Source organism: Gossypium hirsutum, chromosome A01, assembly GCF_007990345.1.
Source record: "Gossypium hirsutum isolate 1008001.06 chromosome A01, Gossypium_hirsutum_v2.1, whole genome shotgun sequence".
NCBI lineage: Eukaryota > Viridiplantae > Streptophyta > Magnoliopsida > Malvales > Malvaceae > Gossypium > Gossypium hirsutum.
Window position 1 is genome coordinate 116,078,341 of NC_053424.1, and position 6,356 is coordinate 116,084,696.

The window sequence follows — 6,356 nt, forward strand, 5'->3', positions numbered from 1 at the left end:
ATGTAATTTCTTTAAGAGTTTGACAAACTTACCGAATTGTTCTTCTGTTCTGTCTTTCGTTATCGCTTTAGGATATGGGACACGAGGTTCATGATTCGTACTTACCTATTTGGGATCATTATTGTTTACCTCTTCTCGTCCTTTGTTCATCGCGTTGTTTTGCTATATTTCTGGCTCGGGTATAATGAGTCCGTCCTTATTTTGAGTGCTAATTGCATTGAGGTGTTCCTTCGGATTAGGTTCAGTATTACTTGGTAGGCTACCTTATGGTCTTTCGGAGATTAGTTTGGACAGCTGGCCTATTTGAGTTTCGAGTCTTTGGATCGATGCTTGTTGATTCTTAACTGCAGTCTTGGTATTTTGAAAACGGATTTCTGACACCGAGATGAATTTAGAGAGCATCTCTTCAAGGTTCGTCTTCTTCTCTTGGTGATAAGGTGGCTGTTGAAAACCCTGAGGATTTTGTGGCTTTTGATTCCCTTGACCTCCCCAGGAAAAATTTGGGTGGTTCCTCCAACCTGCATTATAGGTATTACTGTATGGGTTATTTTGAGATCTAAATTTATTATTACCCATATAGTTGACTTGTTCTTCTTTAGTTGTAGGATTGAAGGATTGGTATTCTGTATGCACACCTCCTCCGCTTGAGTCACACCTCATTACTAGATGTACCTGCGTAGAACCAAGAAAACTATCAATCTTTTATTGAAAAGTTCCACTGATTAGAGAGCATGGTGACTGAATCGATGTTATAAACGTCGACTATTTTTGTTGGCTTAGTTCTCATGACTTGACACTAATAGTTGTTCAGTGACATCTCCTCTATAAATTCGTAGGCATCTTCCGGTGTTTTATTGTTGATAGTCCCGCCAGCAACAGCGTCAATCATTTGTCTTGTCGAGGGATTCACACCATTGTAGAACGTTTGAACTTGCAACCATAGAGGTAAACCATGGTGGGGGCACCTTCTCAGTAGATCCTTGTATCTCTCCCATACATTGTAAAGTGTTTCTAAGTCCATCTGCACAAAAGAAGAGATATCATTGCATAATTTAGCCGTTTTAGCCGGCGAAAAATATTTTAGTAAAAATTTCTCGATCATTTGCTCCCAAGTAGTGATAGACTCTCATGGTAACGAGTTTAACCACTGTTTAGCTTTGTTTCTCACTGAGAAGGGAAATAACAGAAGACGGATGGCATCATCAGAAACGCCATTGATTTTGAATGTATCGTAAAATTCCAGGAAATTTGCTAAGTGAGTGTTGGGATCTTCATCCTGCAAACCATCAGACTGAACAAACTGCTGTATCATTTGAATAGTGTTAGGTTTTAATTCAAAATTATTCGCAGCAATAGCAGGTCTAACTATACTTGATTCAGTTTCTATTAAAGAGGGTTTAACATAGTCATACATAATACGTGGAGCAGGATTTTGATTAGCTGCAATTGTAAGAGGCAGCTGATTGTCTTGGTTTTCAGCCATCTCGTTGTTTGGAGGTTGAGTATTGTCTTCTTGTTCATTTTCTGTGTATCGTAAACTACGCCTTATTTCTCTTTGATTTCTACGAACTGTTCGATCGATTTCTTCGTCAAAAAGTAAGGGTCTTGACGGGTTTCTTCTAGTCATAAACTATAAAAACCTGCCAAGAGAAAGAAAAAGTAAATTAATAAATACTAAAATTAAAATAAATTAAATTAAATTGCAAGAAAAATAAATGGCTAAAGTAATAAAAATTTAGTGTTCCTAATATTTCAGTTCCCCGGTAACGGCGCCAAAAACTTTATCCCAGTGGTTCGTAACAAGTAATAAATATTTATAATGAAGATCAAACCTAGACTAACTATTATCACGACGAAAAGGCAAGCGCACCTATCGAACAATAGTATAGTAATGGCAAGACCGGGATATCGTACCCAAGGGAACCAATAGTACTAGTAATAACTATATTTTTATTATCTAGCCTAGGAATAAAAGGGTTTGTTTTAATTAACTAATTATTTAAACTAAGAACGCATAGAGAAAATAATTGGGGAATTGCTTTTGGCAAAATCGATTGACTTGAGACAATACCTAAGGAAAAATCCACTTAGACTTTACTTGTTATTCTAGCTCCGAATCAGACGATTTATTCATTCAACTTGCTCCGTAGAGATCCCTAAGTTATGTTATTATCCCTATTCAAGACTAATAACATCTAATCCCTAGATTGAATACCGAGACTTTTCTCTAATTAACGCTCTAGGGTTGCATTCACTCGATCTATGGATCCTCTTATTAGGTTCCACCCTAATCCGGCAAAATCTTGTCACCCTATTTCTAGGCGCGCAATCAACTCCGCTTAATTATGGAAAATGTACTCTTAGACAGGGTCTATTCCTCCTCTGAATAAGAGCGTGTCTTGAATCAATATCCTGGGATATCAAAACAAGAATTAAGAACACATAATTAAGAACAAGTTAAATATTTATCATACGATTCAAAAAATAATAACAAAATTCGTCTTAGGTTTCATTCCCCTTAGGTATTTAGGGGATTTAGTTCATAACTAAATAAGAAAACATCTCAGAAGAAAAAAGAATACAACACATAAAGAAAACCCAAAACTTCTGAAGGGAAATTGAGAAGAGATCTTCAGTCTTGATGATGAATCCGACTTCTAAGATGGATCAATCGGCTTCCTTCGGGTAATTCCTTACCCTTCTTCTTCGTCTCCCCTTTTCTCCTCCTCTCGTGCATATTTATAGGCTTTGGAATGCCTCAAAACCCTCTAAAGTGGCCTTTTTCGAATTGGACTTAACTTGGGCTCAGCAGGGACACGCCCGTGTGACACGACCGTGTGACGTGATTACCAGGCCATGTTCGATCCGTTAAATTGCACACGACCGTGTGAATCATGAAAGCCTTGGTCGACACCCTCGAAAGACACGAGCGTGTGAGCTGCCCGTGTGGTAAGGCTTAAGCCGTGTCATTTTCTCAATTTGGTCCATTTTTTCCCTTTTTGGCTCGTTTTTGGTTCCTTTTGACTCTTGCTGCTCTCCTGAGTACAAAACATGAAATTAAAGCATTAGGAGCATCGAATTCACCAATTCTAATGAGAAATCATCTATAAAATGCATTAAACATGGGGTAAAAATATGTATAATTTACGGTTTATCAAAATTCATCTCGCAGTCCTCTTAGAAATCGCTTGCATCTGTCAGCTTCAGTCAGTACAAATTCAATGGAATATCTGCTCAGTCTCAGAAATTCCCATTCATAATCCACTACGGACATATCTCTCTATTTCAACATCAAAAACTCTTGTTTCCGGTCTTCCATATATGTCTCTCCCAAATACTTTTTCTGAAATTCTCGTTGAAAGAATTCCCAGTTTACCTGTTCTTCTGGTATATTCTGAATCACTAATTCCCACCATATATAAGCCTCCTCTTGTAACAGAGAAACAAAACATACCAAACTTTCCTGAGGCATGCATTCTAATTGCTTCAAAATTCTCTTGGTAGTCTCTAACCAATTTTCAGCTGTTGTTGAATCAGTTCCCTTTGATCCCAAAAATTTTGTAGCTCTATACTTTCGCAGTTCCTTAATAGAGGCTCTTCGGGTAGTAGGGGTAGAAGTAGTAGCAGGCATACTTCCTACCGCTCTTTGAAGAGCTTCGGCAATCATTCTAAATACTTCTGTATTATCCCTTCCAGTATTCAGTGGTTGGTTACCTATTGTACATTTCTTGATCGATACCCTCGATACTTTCGTCAGACATATTTTATTCACTATAAAACAGAGTTAATTTATCAGTATATAAATCAGCATCCAATCCCGACTCAAAGTTAACATAATAATGACATGTACCTCTAGACTCTATTTCATGCTCGACTTAATCCTAGAATTGGCTAAACCCAATTAGCTCTGATACCACTAAATGTAGCACCCCCTAACCCCATGCCGTCACTGGAATAGGGCTATAAGATATTACTGGACTTAAACACTAACATTTATATAAAACCTAGTCATACACTTTACATTCTGGATCAATATTCATCAAATTTCAACATAAAGTCCCTATTATGAGCCTACGAGGCCTAATATATGTCTTAGAAGTGATTTGGGACTAAACTGTAACTTTAGAAAAAATTTTCTTGGAGATAGGGGCACACGCCCGTGTGGCTTGGGACAAGCCCGTGTGGCCTGGAACATGCCCGTGTGCTGCAGGCACGTGGTACATGGCTAGCTACTGACTTAAGCCCACGGCCAAATGACACGCCCGTGTGTCAAGGCTGTGAAATATTTAGGAGGTTACTGAGTTTCTCACACGGCCATAAGGCACGCCCGTGTCCCCTGACCGTGTGGCACCATATAGGCTTGATTTAAGCCAATTTACCACCCCTTTTTCATTTCGATTAAGGAAATTTTCACATGCCAAATATATCTATTTCATGCCCAAATATTTACTAATAGTACCTAAATAAAATATCATTCATTATACCATTCAAACTTAGCAAATATTCATTCTTACATTCATTACCTCTTAAGAATATTTTACCACAATTCATATCAAATTATACAACATTATCATACTAGTCAAACTCATATAAGTTTAACTTTCAAAATATGCATATTTTATACCATACTTCAACAACTTTCATGTTTATACACTATCATATACAAAAGAACACCTTAACAACTTAGGAACATGCCATTTTACCAAAAGATAAGTATTCACCACTTTGAGTCCAGAATTGGCTTGGATGCTGAGTCATTAACTTTCTTTCATGCCTAAACTTGCGCATGGAAACATACCGTACGCTGAGTATACACTCAGTGGTATTTCTATAAACTAATACTTAAAAAATTAATATGCTATGTATATACATTGTAGCATAACTTTTATTTCATAATCTTATTAACTTCATCACTTACCTCTAACTTATAGCTCTTAAATGTATTTAAAACAATTCTTTTTATTCTTTTCATATCATTCAATATCTTTCAATACTTGTATAACAGTCACAGTCACATAATCAATAGTAGTCAGTCTTTGTCTTTAGTACTTTCAATTACGCATATTAACATAACTCAGACCTGGACGGATACACGGATCCAACCCACAAACCGAGGATAATGTATAGTGCTTCATCGGTCGAAACCAGAATACACCGTAGGGTAACAGTAACAGTAGCAGTAACAGTCATAGTCAGGTACAGAGTACCTCTTCGGAACGAATTCGAAACAGTCACAGTAGTGGACACTTATAGTGTCTCATCGACACACAGTCGGAATATCCTTGAACACTTCCAATCCTATGGCATGCCAATTATATCCGACTAGCCCGACACTGTTAATAGGGTATTCAAATCATATCATTATAATATAGAAACAGTAACATTTTCCATCATATCATTCATTATACATTCTAACAGTAAAATTTCTAATTTAATCCCTTGAATTTTCTATAGTTTATAATTAAACTTTTACACTATATTCAGTCTAGTCCTTTCACTAAATTAGCCTTGATTAAGCTAAATTTACTTAATAAAAATCTAATTAACCTCTCACTTAACTTCGTAAATATTTCTAATAAATATTTACGAATCTAATTTTACGAAAATTATAACCTAAAAATTCAATTTTCTGATGACCTTAAAATTTGGGTCATTACAGAAAAGGTTTACTGCAAATCCCATGACAACCCCCGAATATGATTGGTGGTAGGGCAAAAGAGTCAATGACAATGTCCCTTTGTCAAATCAAGAAAAAACTCGGCTGATAGAAGAACACTTACAAGTAATCCTGTCTGATTTGGAAATCATAAAATAAGACTTTGAAAAGAGGAGTTTTGAGTTGAAAAAAATAGAACAACTAGAAGAGGAAAAGATGCAGCTAGGATTAGACGTCGACGTCCAGAAGTTAGAAGCTGAGAAAATGAGAAAATGAAAGAACAAGGATGAGGAAGACTTAGACAGTCTAAAAACATATTATAAGAAGCTATGCTTGTTGATAAGGACTATCGGGTTGGGTAAAACATCGGAGCAATGGCGGTAAGAGATCAAAAAGAAAAGATTAGAGCTGATAAGTGGGAAAAGAAATTCCAAGATGCTTGAGTTCAAGAAGATACTCTAGAAAGGGATTTGTTAGAAAGTTGAAATGAAAAGGTTGGATTAAGAGCCTGGGTAGAAGAATTAGAAAATTCACTGCGTTAATATCGTAGTCGCAACTCCGCAATTGAGTTGAAAGCAAGTCTAAATAAGATTGAAGAGTTGAAAGAAAGATAGAAGAGCTCGAGACCGCACTGCAAAACTATAAACTTCGAGTTGAACTTCTAAAAACAAATAATGAACACTGGAAAGAGCAATTCCAA

The 6,356-nt window shown here is 36.5% G+C and overlaps 1 non-coding gene across 1 annotated transcript; it reads left to right on the forward strand.

Moving 5' to 3' along the window:
- The first annotated feature begins 947 nt into the window (after positions 1–947).
- LOC121206745 (small nucleolar RNA R71) lies at positions 948–1,054 on the forward strand. The gene has a single exon (XR_005901921.1). It is a non-coding gene; the product is annotated as a small nucleolar RNA R71 (small nucleolar RNA).
- Positions 1,055–6,356: the final 5,302 nt, after the last annotated feature.